At 38.3% G+C, this 20,732-nt stretch overlaps 1 pseudogene; it reads right to left on the bottom strand.

The window, feature by feature from the left end:
• Positions 1–310: 310 nt before the first annotated feature.
• Positions 311–6,387, bottom strand: LOC117980975 (14-3-3 protein epsilon-like; annotated as a pseudogene).
• Between the last annotated feature and the right edge of the window lie 14,345 nt (positions 6,388–20,732).

The following is a 20,732-nucleotide window of genomic DNA, read 5'->3' as shown; positions in this document are numbered from 1 at the left end:
AAAAAGCCTCTGCGGTCCTGTTAGTGTCTTAAAGAACCTAAAAGCTGGGACCAGTAAAATCCACAGAAATTCACTTCTTGACTTCAAGAACTTTTGAAAACTGTTAAAAAAACAAACAAAACACACACACACACACACACACACACACACAAATCCCACAAAAAACAACAGGGTAGGAACCTAAATTCTGAGGCCAAATGTAAAAGTCAGATTTGGTGGTTCTTAGTGACAATGGGGACTTTCCAAGGGGTGGGTGGGATGGGGAAGAGTGGGGGGGTCAGGGATGATTTCTCTTGTTGGCTTTTATGTCTCACTGATTTTCATCTTCCACGTCCTGCAGCGCTTCTTTATTCTGTTCTTCACCATCACCCTGCATGCCTGAAGTCCATAGTGTCATTATAGCTTCCTTCACTCAGCGTATCCAGTTCTGCAATTGCATCATCAAAAGCTGCTTTTGCCAACCTGCAGGCACGGTCAGGGGACTTAAGAATTTCATAGTAGAGCACTTTGGGAGGCTGAGGCGGGTGGATCACGAGGTCAGGAGATCGAGACCATCCTGGCTAACACGGTGAAACCCCGTCTCTACTAAAAATACAAAAAATTAGCCGGGAGCGGTGATGGGCGCCAGTAGTCCCAGCTACTCGGGAGGCTGAGGCAAGAGAATGGCGTGAACCCGGGAGGCGGAGCTTGCAGTGAGCCGAGATAGTGCCACTGCACTCCAGCCTGGGTGAAAGAGCAAGACTCCCTCTCAAAACAAAACAAAACACACAAACAAACAAACAAACAGAAAAACAAAGAATTTCGTAGTAGAATAAGGAAAAATTGAGAGCAAGACTTAAGCGAATAGGATGCGCAGGTGGAAGTTCTGTCATAGCAATATCACTAGCAGCTTTATAACCCACTAGGCTGTTCTCCACAGCCTCCTTCCTGTCATTTCCTGTGGCAAATTCTGCCAGATACCTGTGGTAGTCCCTTTTCATTTTATAATAGAAAACCTTGGACTCGCCAGTGTTAGCTGCTGGAATGAGGTTTTGTCCAGTACATACAGAAAGTGACAACAGATTAAATTTAGCTCAGTCTCAACCATTTGCTGATATTCCCAAATCATTTTTAGCTTGTCTTCTCCCTTGTTTTCTTCTTTCTGTTCAATGCTGATTATTCTCCAGAAGGCTCTTCTAGCTTCAATCACATTGTTATATGAAACAGATAGGAGGTTTTTTTCTTCAACTGTCATCTCCACATCCATCCCTGCTACTTTCTTCATTGACTACACTATTTCTTGGAAGATACTGCGGGTTCACTTCCAAAGCACGTTGTATTGCTCAGCCTGCTGGCCTGCTTTGCCTGGTAGCAGATCCTCTTTTTTTTTTTTTTTTTTTTTTTGGAGACGGAGTCTCGCCCTGTCGCCCAGGCTGGAGTGCAGTGGCGCCGGCTCACTGCAAGCCCTGCCTCCCAGGTACACGCCATTCTCCTGCCTCAGCCTCCCGAGCAGTTGGGACTACAGGCACCCACCACCGCTCCCGGCTAACTTTTTGTATTTTTACTAGAGACGGGGTTTCACCGTGTTAGCCAGGATGGTCTCCTGACCTCGTGATCCGCCCGTTTTGGCCTCCCAAAGTGGTGGGATTACAGGCATGAGCCACCGCGCCCAGCCACCAGATCCTCTTGATCACCCATAGTGGCAGAGGCTCCCACAGGGTCTGTGCGACGGACGGAAGCAGATAGTGTCTCTGACTCTCTCAGCCTCTGGTTCCATGTCTGGGCAGCAAAAATGGTGGCACCTCAATCCGGGACTTCCACCTGAGCACGCGGACAACTGCTCAGCTCTATGGCAACCGCTCCCTGGCAACTAAGGATTTCTTAAATAATACCACAAAAAAGCATAATCAAGAAGAAACTGATAAACTTCATCAAATTGAGAAACATTTTTTTCAAACACCAAGAAGAATATATAATCTAAGCTGCATAATGAGAGAAAATATTTCAAATTATATATCTTCTTAGGCTCTAGTATCCGGAATATAAACAAAACCAAAACAAAACTCTTATATGTCAAATAAAAGGACAAATTACCAATTAAAAATGGTCAAGGGACTTGAATATATGTTTTACCAAAGAAGATAGGCAAATTGCTAATATGAACATAAAAATATGCTCAATATAATTTCCTACTAGGAAAATAAAAATCAAATGACAATGAGATAACAATGAACACACTATATTGGCTACGACAAAGAGAAAATAACAAGCGTCAGCAAATCTGGAAAGTATGGAATTTCTATGCATTGCAGCTGGAAAGGTAAAATAATGTAGTCATTTTGTAAAACAATTTGGCAGTTCTTCAAAATTTTAAACACAGAATTGCCACATGGCCCAGAAATTTTTCTCCACATATGTATGCAAAGGAAATGAAAACCTAAGTCACACAAAGACTTGCATGTGAATGTTCACAGCAGCAATGTTTATAAGAGCCAAAGGGGAATACCATCCAAATGTCCACCAGCTAGTGAAAAAATATGTGTCATATTTATGCAATAAAATCCTCAGCATTCAAAGGGAATTAAGCAATAATCCATGCTACATTGGAAATAAACCTCAAAAATAGTAAACTAAGTGAAACAAACTAGGTTTCAAAAAGATTATGTAATGTATAATTCCATATATAAAAAGAGTCCATAAAAAGCTCATTGATAGAAAATAAATTAATAGATGTCTAAGGCCTGGGTGATGGTGGAGAGTGAATGAAAACAAGATAGATTTTACTCTGAGATGATGAACATATTTTAAAGTTAGTTGTGATTATTAGTATGTAACTCTGTTAAAATATTAAAAACAGGCTGGGTGCGGTGGCTCATGCCTGTAATCCCAGCACTTTGGGAGGCTGAGGCGGGTGGATCATTTGAGACCAAGATTTTTAGACCAGCCTGACCAACATGATGAGACTTCCATCTGTACTAAAAGTACAAAAAAATTAGACTGACGTAGTAACGCATGCCTGTAGTCCCAGCTACTCGGGAGGTTGAGGCAGGAGAATTGCTTGAACCCAGGAGGCAGAAGTTACAGTGAGCCAAGATCCCACCACTGCACTCCAGACTGGGCAACAGAGCAAGACTCTGTCTTAAATAAATAAATAAATAAATAAATAAATAAATAAATAAATACATTGATATTGTACAATTACAATGTCATTGTGTTATATAAATTATATCCCATTAAAGCCTATCAAAAATAAACATGCCAAAAGTATTAAAATAGTTTCTGACTTTAAGAAATCCAAGTAACAGACTTTTAACACCAAAGTTATTTCTGCTGATTTAATAAATATTAAAGAAAGAAGAAGATACTTTAAATATCACAAAAGGACACAAGTGCAACCAAAAACATTATAGAGGTTACGTAAGCAAAAAGAAAACAGTTTGTAAGGAGTATTTATGAACAGGAACCATCTGGTTTTACTAGACTAGAAAAGTGAAGTCATTCACAGAAGACTACTGTAACTCACAGATGGTTAGAAACAAGTTATGTCATTGTAGAATTAAAACAATTCATTTTAAAAATTAAAAATTAATTAAATTTTTAAATTAAAAAATCATTAAAATTAATTAATTAAAAATATTCAGAGACGCAATCTAATATAAAGTTGGTTGATGGCACCCGTCTCTACAGTTAGAGTAGCCTATTGCTAATGCAAAAGCTGCACATTCGTCACTTCTTCAAAACCAATCTCAATACCCAAATCTGATACTAATCTCTAAATTTATTACTACAATTTATGAGAAGATATCTGCCTATTTTTTAAATTATGTAACATGGCTAATGTTCAGTGTTTGAAGGTTTTTATTAAAAATAACTTAAATTTTTTATTTACAACTCATTATGGAAATTAAAAATGTAAACAAAGATATGGAAATTATACAAAAATTCATGAGTACCCATCACAAGGCTCCAGCCATTATTTTGTCTTTCATTTTCAATTATTAACTCCATATTTTGGTAAAATGTTAAAGGAAATATAAAAATCTGTATTGTTAAATTTGTAGAAATTTTGTAGCTGTAACAATGAAAATATTATTATGATTCCTCATAATTTTTTCTTTTTTGAGACAGAGTTGCCCAGGCTGGAGTGCAGTGGCATGATCTCTGCTCACTGCAACCTCCGTCTCCCAGGTTCAAGGGATTCTCCTGCCTCAGCCTCCCAAGTAGCTGGGATTACAGGTGTGTGCCACCATGCCCGGCTAATTTTTTGTATTTTTAGTAGAGATGGGGTTTCACCGTGTTAGTCAGGATGGTTTCTAACTCCTGACCTCATAATCTGCCTGCCTTGGCCTCCCAAAGTGCTGGAGTTACAAGCGTGAGCCACTGCACCTGGCCAAAAATATTTTAAAATATATATTTGTGTGTATATTTATGGGATACATGAGATGTCGATACAGACATGCAATATATAATTATATCATGGGGAATGAAGTATCCATCCTCTCAAGCATTTATTCTTTGTGTTACAAATAATCCAATTATACTCTTAGATATAATAAAATGTACAATTAAATTATTATTGACTATAGTCACTTTGTTGTGTTATCAAATACTAGGTCTTTTTCATTTGTTCTAACTACTTTTTGTATTCATTAACCATCCCCGCTTCTTCCCAACCCCCACCACCACCCTCCCCAGCCTGTAGTAACCATCCTTCTACTCTATTTCCATGAGTTTAATTTTTAGCTTCCACAAATAATTGAGAACATGTAATGTTTGCATTTCTTTCCTGGCTTATTTCACTTATCATAATGATCTGCAGCTCATGTTGTTGCAAATTACTGGATCTCATTCTTCTTTATGGTTATGTAGTATTCCATGGTGTATGTACCACATTATCTGGTGTTCTATGTACCCCTTTATCTGGTCTTCTGTTGATGCACATTTAGGTTGATTCCATGATATTGCTGTTGTGAATAATGGTGCAATGAATATGTGTATACATGTGTCTTTATGATAAAATAATTTATATTTCTTTGGTTATGTACCCAATAATGAAATTGCTCAGTCAAATGGTGCTTCTGTTTGTAGTTCTTTGAGAAATCACCACAGTGCTTTCCACAATGTCTGGACTAATTTACATTCCCATCAGCAGTGTACAAGCATTCCACTTCCACCACAACCTTTGCAGCATCTGTTACCTTTTTGTTTTTTTGAGACCGAATTTCACTCTTGTTGCCCAGGCTGGAGTGCAATGACACAATCTTGGCTCACCGCATCCTCTGCCTCCCAGGTTCAAGCAATTCTCCTGCCTCAGCCTCCTGAATAACCGAAATTACAGGTGCCCGCCACCATGCCTGGCTAATTTTGTATTTTTAGTACAGACGGGGTTTCACCATGCTGGCCAGGCTGGTCTTGAAATCCCGACCTCAGGTGATCTGCCCACCTCAGCCTCCCAAAGTGCTGAGATTACAGGCATAAGCCACCACACCAGCTCTTTTTTTTTTTTTTTTTTGAGACGAAGTCTCACTCTGTTGCCATGCTGGAGTGTCAGGCTGGAGTGCAACCAGTGGCACGATCTTGGTGGCTCACTGCAACCTCCGCCTCCAGAGTTCAAGTGATTCTCCTGCCTCAGCCTCCCTAGTAGCTGGGACTACAGGTGTGCACCACCACGCCCAGCTGATTTTTGTATTTTTAGTAGAGATGGGGTTTCACCATGTTGGCCAGGATGATCTCAATCTCCTGACCTTATGATCTACCTGCCTCGGCCTCCCAAAGTGTTGGGATTACAGGTGTGAACCACCATGCCTGGCAGCAGCATCTGTTACCTTTGAACTTTTTAATAATAACCTTTATAACTGGTGTGAGATAGTATCTCATCCACTATCTAATATTTTAAATAATGTGCAAAAAAGGAAACAAAATCAGATTATTCAGTAACAACTGTAACAAAAATTATAGCACATCTGTACAACTTGACATCAAATAATTGTTACATTGCATGGTAGTTGTGAAAACATACATGTAGATAAAATATTTAAAAAAGAAAAGGGGCTCAAGATGGTAAACTAGTGACATTGGATGCCAATTCTCCTTAGAAAGAACAATAAATATTGTGAACTGGTAATTTTACCTCAAACAGAATATCAAGGAAAGAACACTAGAACCTAACTGAGAACTCACGGAGAAAACCTGAGGAACCGAAGGAAAAGGAAGCAAGAGGCCAACTCAGCAGAGAGCTGCTAGGAACCTGGAGGGACTCAGCATTGCTGAGGATGGGTACGTGGGAAATGTTTCCGCAGCCTACATTTCTCCTGTGGACTGCCAGAGTCTGAACTGTGGGAGAGCTCCTTTGTTCTCATAAACCTTGACACTAGCATGGTTGTTGATTTCAAGAACTCTTGAGAGCATAGCACCAGACTGGGGACTTATACTGTGCTACTCACATTCCACCAAGATGCAAGTGGTTGTGTCAGGATGCCACTGGGAAAATGCAGGTATCAGGGGACTGACTCCAGCCCTGTGAACTTCAGTTCCCCTATCTCTGCATCTCAAGAGCTGCCGCTGACATTGGCCAGTGCCAGCTTGGAGGGCTGCAGTGGCACAGAGCTGGCTGGACCCAGGAATGACGCAGTTCCCCAGAAGTTTGGCCCTTACAGAGTGCTGCTCCTGGGAAAGAGGAGAGTTCAGTGAACCGAGAAGGCAAAACTAGGACAAATGAAAGCATTGTACTTTCAGAGTCCAAGAGCTGCCTGCTTGGGGACTGTGAAAAGTAATTTTGCTCTCAACAGGTGTGAAACTGTCTTCAGCTCTGCAAATAAAGAGTGAAATGCCCTCCCACCAGCTGCACAACCTCTGTGCAGCGGCTCAGGCACAGAGAATGAGACCCCTCTTCCCCCTTCGCACACCACTGCAGGCACAGTCTCTACTACTGCCACAGGAAGTTGGGGCAGGTGAGCATCTTGAGCTGTGAGTGGTGACTGCAACCCGACTGGCAGCATGGCCTTCAAGCCTAGGCTTAAAAAAAAAGTCAAAGGTCTGGGCACGGTGGCTTATGTCTGTAATCCCAGCACTTTGGGAGGCCGAGGCGGGTGGATCACGAGGTCAGGAGATCGAGACCAGCCCGACCAACATGGTGAAACACGTCTCTACTAAAAATACAAAAACCAGCTGGGCGTGGTGGCGGGCACCTGTAATCCCAGCTACTCGGGAAGCTGAGGCAGGAGAATCGCTTGAACCCGGGAGGCAGAGGTTGCAGTGAACCGAGATTGTGCCACTGCACTCCAGCCTGGGCCACAGAGCACGACTCCATCTCAAAAAAAAAAAAAAAAAGTCAAGGTCATTCAATGCTGAAGATCTGTGGTCTTCACTGAGAACCAACAGAGCTTGTGTTAAGATAGTTGGGTGTAGAGGACTCTGTGTGCTCTGCCTTTCTCTAGCTGAGTAGTAATGAAAATGGGTTTAGAGGGAAAACACCAGAATTAACAGGGGACTTTAAAAAAGCTAACTAAGGCTGGGTGCAGTGGCTCATGCCTGTAATCTCAGGACTTTGGGAGGCTGAGGCGGGCAGAGTTCGAGACCAGCCTGGCCAATATGGTGAAACTCCGTCTCTACTAAAAATACAAATATTTCCTGACTTCGTGATCCGCCCGCCTACGCCCCGTCTCTACTAAAAATACAAAAAAAATTAGCTGGGCGTGGTGGCGGGCGCCTGTAGTCCCAGCTCCACGGGAGGCTGAGGCAGGAGAATGGCGTGAACCCGGGAGGTGGAGCTTGCAAAGAGCCAACATGGCGCCACTGCACTCCAGCCTGGGCCACAGAGCGAGACTCTGTCTCAGACAAAAAAAAAAATATATATATATATATATATATATGTGTATGTATGTACAGACACACACACACACACACACACACACACACACACAACTATGAGACGGGCGTAGTGGCGGGCACCTGTAATTCCAGTTACTCAGGAGGCTAAGGCAGGAGAATCACTTGAACCCTGGAGGCGAAGGTTGCAGTGAACCGAAATTGCACCACTGCACTCCAGTCTGCACGTCACAGCAAGACTCCGTCTCAAAAAAAAAAAAAAAAAAAAAAAAAGCTAACTAATGAGCTCCCTTCCAAACCAACAGAGTCGCATTTTCTTACAGTGAGTGAGATCTGGAATATCAAATAATTTATATGCACATGAAAGCTTGAAAGGCAATGCTTAGCTAAGTGGCTCTCACCCTGAACTTCCATTTAAGAGCGTGTGGCCAGTTTGAAGAAATGCCATCCCCTGTGCCCTCGCCACTGCTTCTACCTATTGTTCTGGGTGGAATCGTTCATGTTGTTCTAATTAATTGCCCCATGTGATTCCAAGGTGAGGCCAGGGTAAAGCACACAGGCTCCCAAATCCTTTCAGGAGAGTTGAGTTAAGCTTTTTCCCTGAAGGGAGATCACAGAGGCTGCTCTGCTTGCGTTTGGCAGGGAGCAGGTCAGTTTAGCCCATATTCCCATTGCTGTAACAGAAACCACTGGAGTCTGTGGCAAGGGAGAGTACCACAGGGCAGAAAAATGAGTAAGTCACAGTTTCATCTTTATTTAGCAGGTCATTGTTTCTGAATTCTACAACAAAGGCCAGAAGGAGAGAACATTTTCTGCACTTTAAAGTCCTTCTGCCTGTGGGTGTGGTGGTACCAGGTAAAAAGTTTGTCCTGATGCCTTCAAGGACACATTCTCAAGATGAAGGTGAGATTTGTTCAGTTAATCTCTCCTGAGAAGGAATCAGAGAAAAGAGAAAAAATGGGTGATTCTCAGATAAGTGTCCCAGGTCAAAAAATGTGTCCACTTTTTCTTCTAGGATGTCATGTACCTAGAATTGCAATCATTTCCATTTCTACTTCTGATGTTCCTGCCTAACAAGATTATTTGAACTACTTTTTTCCTTTTCTTCTCATGACAGTGAAAGGACCTCTTTTAAATAATTCTCCCCTCTATACCAGAGCCTTGTCTTCATTCTCTCCATCCAGGCTTCGTATATATCACAAATAATTCTTACCTTGAATTTATACTCTGAAATATTGACAGTATTCCGTGTGTTGACAGATCAGTCTGGGCAGGTGGGGATATAAAACATTCTTTTGGGGGATGGTGCTGGGTCCTCAGATATCAGTGAGTGAGAAAAGTCCACTGTTTATGTTCCATCTGGATGCTCCATCAGCTCTATGAAGAACATAACTTTTAAATGAACACTTAAAAAGGATGGAATTAATTGCCTAGGATAATTTGGAAGATAGGAAAAGGGATTAATTTTTACAAATGTGCCTTCTAGGATGCTAAAGAGAGAGCATTTAAATACACTATTAGAAATTACAAAACATGGGAAACATATATGGCTTGAACTTTACATAAAACTGATGTTTTTAATGATTAGATTCAGATTATGGTGTATGTTTTTTGGCCAGTAATCTTGCAGAAGTCATGTTGAATCCTCCCGTATGTATCAGCACCTGATACCAATTTGTCCCATTAATTTTATTCACTTGGTTAAGGTGCTCTCTAAAGGATTCCTCCACAATAAAGTTACTTTTTCTTTGAACTCTGTCATTAGCAGGTATCTTGGAGAGACTTTCTGATTAATGTGCATAAACAATCACATTTAATCTAGAAGTGTCCCTTTCTTATTAGTTTCTCTTTGTTTATATCTTGCTTCAGAAAATGAAGCTTCTCATCATTGTTTACTGGTCTTATACACTGGGATAAAACCCAGGTTCTGTCACTTACTAGATGTTTTACAAAATATTTTTCTTAGCTAGAATCATTGGCATCATTGATGAGTTGTTAGCAATGCAGAAACTCAAGTCTCATCCCAGGTCTCTTGAATTAGAATATGCATTTTAACAAAATTTCCAGTTTATTGATGTACACATTAACATATGAGCAGTACCTTCTAACTTAATGTGACTTCTCCATATGGGAACTATATACAACTTACTCTGTATAATGTAAATATAGCACTCAAAATTGTATATGCTTGTGTTTATGCCAAGAATTGTATGCTGTATCATTCAGAAAACTATAGTACCTCAGAATGAGGGAATACATTAGAGAATCATTCTGTATTAAACAGTATCTTATTGGATAATTCAAGTCTCTCATGTAAAACAGCCAACTCTCTTAACTCTCAAACACCTAGAGTCAAATTAAGAATTCTGCCTATGGCCACTTGCTAAATATGTGTGTGTGTGTGTTTTTTTAGAAACTGCTAACATTGAAGGATGTGGCCATAGAATTATCTTAGAAGGAGTGGGAATGTCTGAATCCTGCTCAGTGGAATTTGTATAGGGATGTGATGTTAGAAAACTACAGAAACCTGGTTTCCCTAGGTGAGAATAATTTTTCCCTAGAATTCCTAATACACCCTAAGGTTTCTATTTTCTCCCTTAGTAGAACGGTTTTGGGAGTTTTGGGTCTGCTTAAATTATTTTTAGGTCAGTAATTTTTTTTTTTTTTTTTTTGAGACAGAGTCTCGCTGTGACGTGCAGACTGGAGTGCAGTGGCGCGATCTCGGCTCACTGCAAGCTCCGCCTCCCGGGTTCACGCCATTCTCTTGATTCAGCCTCCCGAGTAGCTGGGACTACAGGCGCCCGCCACTACGCCTGGCTAATTTTTTGTATTTTTAGTAGAGACTGGGTTTCACCGTGTTAGCCAGGATCGTCTCGATCTTCTGACCTCGTGATCTGCCCGCGTAGCCCTCCCAAAGTGCTGGGATTACAGGCGTGAGCCATCGCGCCCGGCCTAGGTCAGTACTTTTAAGGAAAACTTGAAGGTTTTTTGGAATAAAAGAAGTCTTCAAGATATGTTATCTTAACAGAAACCTTCCCCTTTCTTGAGCTAATCTGTATCCTTCACTCTAGATTAGTAGAAATCTAGAAATTCAGTGGCATAAAATATTGTTGCCCAAATATTGAAATCCAATATTCATCACCAATTTTAAATTCAATAGTGTTGGATAGTAGAGCTGTGGACCCAGAAATGTAAAATATATTTTAAATATTCTAAAGGTTCTGTCAGAAAACACTATTTTGAAATTAATTTTCTAGAATCTTTCATAATATTCTCTCCTCTCTACTGAACATAGTACTAGGTTGGTAATTGGAGAATCCCAGCAAGTTATGTTACTTTTTCTAACAAAACAGGTCTTGCTGTCTCTAACCCTCATCTGATCTGCTGCCTGAAGCAAATAAAAGAGCCCTGGAATGTGAGGAGACATGAGACAGTAGTCAAATACTAAGATAGGTAAGCATGAATGAAGCAGATAACACAGACCAGAGGTACAAAGGTCAAAAAGAATGCCAGACCTTTAAATGTGATATGGGACACTGCTTCAATGGAAATGTTTCCTAAAAAGCCTTTTTCCCTCTTGCTCTCAAATAGGAGCATCTTCTGTCCCATACCCTTAAATGCTCTAAGGACTCTACTTCCCATTCTGTGATTTTCCTTTGGGATTACCATGAGAGCCAGAGTCTCCTTTATGGCTTATAAGGTACTGCATGATATGCCTGTTCTTCCATTGCTTTGGGGGGATACAAGAATATCTTTATTTTTAAGGAACTGCATATTAGATCATTTTTAAAGTTTTCTTTTTCCATCATGTCTGAAACGTGTGAGAGCAGTGCTGATATTAAGATTTGTTTCAGGAATCTTAGAAACATCAATGACAAAAGTTGCTTGTTATTTCTCTATTTTTTTCTTTCTGATTTTTGCAATCCTAACAGATTTGAAGTGATTGCTCATCATTGTTTTCATTTGCAACTGCCTGATGGTAGGTGATATTGAGCATTCTTTCATATACCTATTTGTATATATTTGTTGACAAAATATTTTGTCAGTCTTCTGTCTATTTTTCAGTTGGATTATCATCATTATTATTATATTTGCCTTTGCTTTGAATTTCTTATATATTTTGAATATTAAACATATTGTATATATGGTTTGCTCTTGTGAGTATGAAACAATAAACATGCAAATGTATCTATCATTTTAATACAATAAATTCTTTTTGGGGGTAGATCCCCAGTGATGAGATTTCTGAATCAAATGGTAGTTCTATCCTTAGTTATTTGAAAAATTTCCGTTTTTTTATAGAAGTTGCATTAATTTATATGTTTCTGCTGACAGTGTATAGTGTTCCCCTTTCTCCACATCTTTGCCAATGTTTATTATGTTTTTTTCTTTTTAATAGTAGCCACTATGGCTTATGTAATATCTCATTGTGGTATTACTTTGTTTCTCTGCTAATTAGTGATATTGAGCACTTTTAAAATATGCATGTTGGCTGTGTATGTCTTTTTTGAAAAATGCCTAGTTATTTGCCCATTTTTTAATGCAATTCTTTGTTTTTATTACTATGATGATTTGAGTCATTTGTAAATTCTGAATATTAGTTCCATGTTGGCACATAGTTTGCAAATATGTTCTTTTATTCTGTACGTTGCCTGTTTAACCTGTTGATTTTTTTTTTTTTTTGCTGTGCCAAATTTTTTTAGTTTGAGTCCCATTTGTCTATTTTCCTGTACTTTTTTTTATTGCATGTTTGAGGCTTTAGTCATGAATACTTTGCATAAGCCAATGCCCAAGAGTTTTTCTTATAACTTCTTTTAGTACTTTTATAGCTTCAGGTCTTACTTTAATTCTTTAATTCATCTTGAGTTGATTTTTGTATATGGTAAGTGATAGGGGTCTGTTTTTATTCTTCTGTATATGGTAATCCAATTTTCTCAGCACTATTTATTAAACAGGGTATTCTTCCTCTGGTGTATGTTCTGATCAGTTTAGTCAAATATCAATTGACCGAAGATATGTGACTTTATTTCTGGGTTTTCTATTCTGTTTGCTTAATCTACATGTCTGTTTCTATACCAGTACCATGCTGCTTTGGTTACTATTGCGTTGCAGTATAATTTGAAGTCAGGTAAGTGATGCCTCCAGCTTTGTTCTTTTTGCTTAGGATTGTTTTGCCTCTTTGGGCCCCTTTCTTATAAATTTTATGGTAGTTTTTATCTAATTCTGTAAAAAATAATGCAGATATTTTGATAGAGATTGCAGTAAATCTGTAGATTGCTTTGGGCAGTATGGTTATTTTACCAATATTAATTCTTTCGATCCATGAGCATGAGATATTTTCCTTTTTGTGGCATTTACATTTTGTCTAATCAATGTTTTGTAATTTACCTGTAGAGATCTCTCATATGTTCCTATGTATTTTATTGTTTTTTTGTAGCTATTGTAAATGAGATTGCCTTCTTGATTTGGTTCTCAGTTGGATCATTGTTTGCATATAGAAACACAGTGATCTTTTTTATTACTGTTGTATCCATTGTAATGTCTATTCTTTTATTTCTGATTTTGTTTATTTAGATCTCTCTTATTTTTGCAGTTATTCTAGCTAGCAATTTATCAATTTTGTCTTTTTGAAGAACTAAGTCTTTATTCTGTTGATCATTTGTATTGTTTTTGGTCTTTATTTCATTTGATTCTTTTCTTTGTTATTTTTTTCTTCTTCTAACTTGGAATTTGGTTTGTTATTAATTTTCTAGTTTCTTGAAGTGTGATGTTAGGTCTTTAATATGTAAGCTTTCTACTTTTTTGATGCAGGCATTTAGTGCTATAAACTGCTGTCTTAGTACTATTTTTGCGGTGTCTCACAGGTTTTATTGTATTGTGTTTCTATTTCCAATTTGTTCCTACAAATTTTTACTTTTCATCTTAATTTTTTACTTGAGATGGGGTCTCACTCTGTCACCCAGGCTGGAGTGCAGTGGCACAATCTTGGCTCACTGCAACCTTCACCTCCCAGGCTCAAGCAATCCTCCATCCTCAGCCTCCTGAGTAGCTGGGACCACAGGTGTACACCACCACACCTAGTTATTGTTTTGTATTTTTGGTAGACACAGGGTTTTGCCATGTTTCCCAGCCTAGTCTCAAACTCCTGACTTCAGGTGATCCACCTGCCTCAGCCTCCCAAAGTGCTGGGGTTACAGGTGTGAGCCACCACCCCGGCTGACCATCTTAATTTCTTAATTGACACAGTGACTGTTTAAGAGTATGTTAATTTCTTTGTAATCTTATAGTTTCTGAAATTCCTCTTGATATTGATTTGTAGTTTTATTCTACTGTGGCCTAAAAGGTAGTTGATATAATTTTGATTTTTGAGGGTACTTTTTTGAGACTTGTTTTATTGCCTACCACATGGTCTATGCTGCAGAATATTCTATGTTTTGATGACAGGGGTGTATATTTTATGGTTGGGTGAGAAGCATGTTCTGTAGATGTCTTTTAGGTCCATTGGGTCTAAAGTCCAATTGAAGTCCAATATTTATTTGCCAACTTTTCTATTTCAATGATCTCTCCAATGCTGTGAGTAGAGTTTTATTTTCTCCACTATTAATTGTATTACTGTCTATCTTTTTCTATAGGTTTAGTAATATTTATTCTTTAAATCTGGGTGCTTTGATGTTGGGTGCATATATATTTAGAATTGTTATGTCCTCTTGCTGAATTGATTCTTTATTATTGAATGATTACCTTCTTTATTCTTTGTGTTACTGTTTTTTGTTTAAAGTCTGTTTTGGTTGATATATGTATAGATACACCTTTTTGCTTTTGGTTTCTCTTTGTGTTAATATATTCCTCCCTTCACTTTTAGTCTATATGTGTCTAACAAGTAAGGTGAGATTCCTGTAGGCAGCATACTATTGGATCAACTTTTCTTATCCGTTTCCTAAATCTATACATTATGCAGAATTTAATTGATTTGTATTCAAGGTTAATATTGATATGTAAGGTTTTGTTTCTGTCATGTGTTTTCTAGTTGTTTTATTTTTTCTTTTATCTATTTATATTTGTGGTTTGATAAAATTCTGTCATGTTGTGATTTGATTTTTTTCTTTTTCTGTTTTATTTTTTAAGACGTTTTATACTTTGACATGTTTTAATGATGGTGAATATCAGTCTTTTTTTCTTATATTAGAAATCCCTTGAACATCTCTTGCGGGCCCAGTCTAGTGGTAATCAGTTTCCTCAGCATTTATTTGTCAGGGTAAGACTTTATTTCTTCTTCATTTTTGAAGGTTAATCTAACTTAATGTAAAATTTTTGGCAGGCAGTTTCTTTTTCTTTCAACTTTAAAAGTGCCATCCCATTCTCTTCTGGCCAGTGAAGTTTCTGTTGAGAGGTCTGCTGTTAGTCTGATGTGGTTTCCTTTATAAATGACTAGATGCTATTTTTTTGCTGATTTTAGAATTATTTCTTTCACTTTAACTTTAGATATTCTGATTATTGTATGCCATGACAAACCCCTTTTGCAATGTATTTTTCTGGTGATTGCTGGGCTTCCTGTATATGGATGTCTATCTCTGCTGCTAGACTTGGGAAGTTTTCTTAAACTTTGTTTTCAATTATTTTCTTAAATAAGTTTTCTAAAATGTTGATTTTTTTACCCCTCAAAAACACTGATAATTTGTAAGCTTAGTCACTTACATCTTTACATATTTAGTCCCAAACATCTCAAAGTCTTTGTTCATTCTCTTTCATTCTTTTTGCCTTATTTTTGTCTGAGTAGACTATTTTGAAAGATCTGTTTTCAAGTTCTGAAAATTCATTTTATTCCTCTTCTCATCTATTATTGAATCTTTAAATGTATTTTTTTTTCCTTCAATAAACCTCCATAATTTTTTAGATTTCTTTTAAAAGATATCTATCTCCTTGATACATTTCTCATTCATTCTCTATATTTATTTATTATTGTATTGGTTTTCAGATTTCTCTTGCATCTCTTTGAGCTTCTTTAAAATCTTTTTTTTTTAAGTCTTTTAAAGTCTGACATTTCAATGAATTTTTTTTTGTTAGAGTACCGGAGAATTAATGTGTTCTTTTGAACATGTCATAAACCTTGCTTTTTCATGCTTCCTGTGTCTTTATATTGATTCCTGCACATCTGGAGTAACAGTTTCTTCTTTTTATTTTGAATTTACATTCATTGGAGGAAGCTTATTTTTTGAAGTTATTACCATGATGTTTATTGCATAGGGCCATTTGGCTTTACTTTTAAGTTTGTGCAGTGGGAAAGACTCTGTATACATTTCTTGAGTATAAACAAATACACAAACACACACACAAATGCAATGTTTTATTGGCTTAGGAGTCATCTGTTATCTTAGGTTGATTTTCAAAACTGTATCTCAGAAAACAATTAATGTATCTTTGTTGTGTTGGTCATTGAGGTCCAGCACAGTATGACACCTGACTTAATAGGGTGAGCAGTTAGGATGGGGGTGGAAGATGAGAAATTACTTAATGGTTATAATGTACATTATTTGAGTGATGCATGCCCTACAAGCCCTGACCTCACCACTATGGAATATATGCATGTAATTGAATTACACTTGTGCCACACACATTTGTATAAATAACTTAAAAAGAACTATTAGAGTTTGCTATCTTGCTTGCTCATAAATACAAATACATTATGGATGTTTCCCATGACATTAACTATTACTGATACAGGAGTTAAAAAGAAATTTTAATTTTAATCAAAAGCAACCCCCAAATTATTTCTTTTCTAACATAGAGCAGCCTGTAAAATTGAGCTGCACACATACATAAGCAAGATGGAAGCTTGTACAAATAAATGCCGGCAGCTGTGCCAATAGGAAAAGGTGCCACCTGGGGACAAGACATGTTCAGAAGGGTGGCTCTATCTTCCCTTTCCTTTGTAAACCATGCGTACAGTAAGAAGCAGGAAACGTGGTGGCAGGCAACATGGCATCAGCCAGGCAAAGACCCCATTTGCATAATAGAAGAGTGGTGGGGGCAGCCAGCTTTCTCGTGCACTGTGTAAACATCACACCTGGCCCAACCAATCTTTGGGCCTTATGTAAATCAGAAACTGCCTCCTCAAGCCAGTCTATAAAATCTGGTGCACTTTGCTGCAGGCCAGAAGTCCACTCGGGCAACCCTCTCCCTCCCAGTAGAGAGAGCTATTCTCCTTTCTCTTTCTTTTGCCTATTAAAGCTCCACTTCTAAACCCACTTCCTGCATGTCCACATACTCAATTTCCTTGGCATGAGACAACAAAACTCAGGTATTTACCCCAAATGACACCGCTTCATTGTGTTGTAAGTGATTAATTTATTAGTTAAAATTGCTATATTAAGAAATATAGCACATTTTAAGGCTGCTGATGCACAGTGCAATAACTGCCATATACAAGTAACACACCAATTTATACTAGGAGCCCAGGTGCAGTGGCTCACACCTGTAATCCCAGCACTTTAGGATCCCGGGGGCAGGTGGATCACTTGAAGTCAGGAGTTTGAGATCAGCCTGACCCAAATGGCAAAACCCCATTTCTACTAAAAATACAAACTTTTTTTTTTAGTAGAAAAAAAACATTTATATTAGTGGGCATGGTGGCACACTCCTGTAACCCTATAAGGGTGAGTCAAGAGAATCGCATGAACCCAGGAGGCAGAGGATGCAGTGAGTTGAGATCACACCACTCCAGCCTAGGTGATAGAGCGAGACTTCTTCTCAAAAAAAAAAAAGAGTATTACAAAACTCTTGTTTCCTTACACTTACCATTTATGAATAGTTTAATGAAATGTTATTTTTAGAAACGTTTCATTTTGGTATGTAAAAAACTGGCATCTCATTAATTTGATATGCATTTTAGTAACTATTTAGTTAACTTGGTTTTATATATGTTTAGTGTACTACTTTTTGAATTGCCTAATCATGTCTTCTGCTTATTTTGCTATTCAATTATTTAATGTTTTACTGATTCATATGAGCTCCCCATTATAGTAACCACTTGTCCAAAATTTTATTTATATATATATATCTATATATCTATATATCTATATCTCCATTGGATTCCAGTGTTCATTCTCAGTGTTTTTGAGAGAAAAGGAGTTCCTCCCTTCTAAAGATTTCCACTCTCTAAAGAGCTTAAATAATTACCAATTACTAAAACACAATTAGGGAAGTTTAAACATTGTCTAATTGAACTTTATTTGTGGAAAATAAATGTTCTCACCTTTCCATTATTATTTAACCATGTATAGAAAGGAGCCCATACATTCTGGGCTGATAAATTTCTCTTTTAAAAAAGGGAAAATGTATTCTGTCAAAGAGGGTACCAAATTCCAAGTTCACACTGCACTTTGCTAAACACATTGCCTTTGTGTTGGCTGTGTTCTCTCTGAAACACAGAGCTGCTCACATCACGGCCTTGTTCCAAAACATTTGATGGCTTATAGCAGCCAACACAACTGATCCCCCATTCATTTTTCCAAGGTCAACACCTCTTACTATCACAACTCTACACAATATTTCCAAACTCTCTACTCTCTACTCACACTCCACTTCTTGTCCTACTCTGTCCTCGAATAAGCCTCATATTTTTATACTCCAAGGCCTATACTTAAACTGTTTTTTTTTTCCTAAATGTACATTTTCCCTGTCCCACATCTTTCTCCTCCACATGGCAAACCCTGCACATTTGAGGGCATCACTTTCTCTTTCCACTTGAATGGTCTCCACTTGTTCTTGCTGGTTGTGAGGCACTGGTGAGTTTTAGAACTGGAACCATATTTTATCCATCTTTGCAGTTCTAGAGCCTTGCACCAGGGGTAATTGTCAAAAAATGGTTCCCAATGCAAGCTTGCTGATGGTGATATTCAACAGATGAGAAAATGAGCCAGAATGCCTGTCTACTAATCCAGATTGCTTTTCACTATTATTTTGCTAAAACTCCCCCATTGTCATCAGCAAAATAACAATGATAATAATGATACTAGTACTAAATACACAAGATAAGTCAGTTATAACTGAGCTGGTAGCATGCATGACTTAAATTCTCTATTTACTGCTAGTTTCAAAATAGTCCTTATCCACAGATAGGAAAAAACAGGAAACAGACCCTCAAGTGCCTATCACAATGCAAACTCTTCCAATTCTAAAACTTGTTCAGGCACATTCATAAAATAAACGAGGCACACTGGTGACCCCCATCTCAGACACACTCTAAGAGAGATAGAAGGTCTCCTCTCACTGTCCTCCACTATACGTGACTCCTCCTGCTTCAAAAACAACAACAAAATAATATCTCCCAGAGGCTATCACACTTGAACTTGGACAAATTTTTAGATTTGATTAGTAATTAGGTCAATACAGTTGTTGCCCTTACTTGACCCATATCACATGTTATAAACCTCTTGGGATCATCCCAATACAAATTCTGAGACAAAACTTTGAGTTTCTTATTATGTAAAATCACAATAACCTCTTATAACGTAGAACAATGGACCTGTTTTCAAGGCATTGGCCCTACCCAAACATAACTAAATTTCCCACACACTTATAAAGTTTACAGCTTCAAATCTCTTCAAAAGTAGGCTATATATGAGTCTTTGAACAGGGCTGAGCACTTTCAGTGAGGTTAAAAGTCAGTGTCCACAGGGAAGGTTTTGAAAGACAGGAGAGTCCCCCACTATCCACCACACAGAAGACCATTAGAATGTTAGAGTCCACGCCCACTTCTCCACTTCTAGGACATCTCCCACCATGTGAAAGACCATCTCCATTCCACACTCTAGCCTTTCCAATAAGAGCAGGGTAAAAATTCAGTCTTTGGCAGGACTTGTCCAAGGTTTCACTCTAGTTTGCCACTGGATCTCACTCTGCCAGCCTTCTGCTTTAGTATCTTGTTGACCTCCCCATTTCTAAGGGCACACAAATCCCAGTCAGTTCTTTCATGTACTAACACCACCTCTGCAAGCCCCTCACTCCACAAAACATCCCTCTCACTTCCTGACCATCACAGAAGTAAAGGTCTAACTTATGTTTTCAAATACTAGCTAGAATGTGCTGTAATCTATTTCTGGAAGCCAGAACCCTGTGCTGGCACACTTCTTTTTCTCTCTTGGTGTGTCCATCTTTTCCCTTGATGTGCCTCAGAGGGAGGACTCTGCACACAGGAGGTTATCAGTTAGTGTTTGCTTGGTGAATGGATCATGACTCTATGGCAGGTAGTCTGGAAAGGGTCAGAAGCACAACCCTGGAGACACACTTAACAGTTTGAGTTCTAATAGCTGGCTGCCTCTCTGGGTCTCTTTCCTCATCTGAATCCTGAGGATAATAATTACATCTACATCTCTGTGTTAAAGAGTTGTTGTGATGAATGAATGAGATGATGCATGAAAAAAAATTAGGATGCTGGTAGCTAGCGCTCAATAATCATTAGATCTTCTGACTTCTGCTCCTACTGCTATCATGCTGAGTGTGTTTCTACATAAAAAAGCTAACAACAAACAAAGGGTAAAAATTAAAGTATGAGTTTAGATTCTTGACTTGTCAAACTGGAAACCTACTGGGGTAATAAGTCTAGCACAGGCAGAAGAGAAAATGAAATACTTTATTTCTGATTTATCTGATTTAAAGCAAATACAGGCAGGGCTGGTTAAAAAATGCTTTTCATCAAAGTTTGTCTGTAACTAGGATGTTGTAGGTTAAACTTATTTAAAAGTAGTCTAGACAGATTCATTTGTAATATAAGCATGTCATAGTTTCTGGCGTTTAGGACTGGATTTCTGTTTGTTTGTCCAATTATTGATTTTTGAGATGGAGCCTCACTCTGTCACCCAGGCTGGAGTACAGTGGCATGATCTCAGCTCACTGCAACCTCTGCCTCCTGGGTTCAAGTAATTCTT

This window comes from Pan paniscus, chromosome 6, assembly GCF_029289425.2.
Source record: "Pan paniscus chromosome 6, NHGRI_mPanPan1-v2.0_pri, whole genome shotgun sequence".
Lineage (NCBI taxonomy): Eukaryota > Metazoa > Chordata > Mammalia > Primates > Hominidae > Pan > Pan paniscus.
Note: the sequence above shows the minus strand (reverse complement) of the source record. Positions and strands in the feature narration are given on the sequence as shown.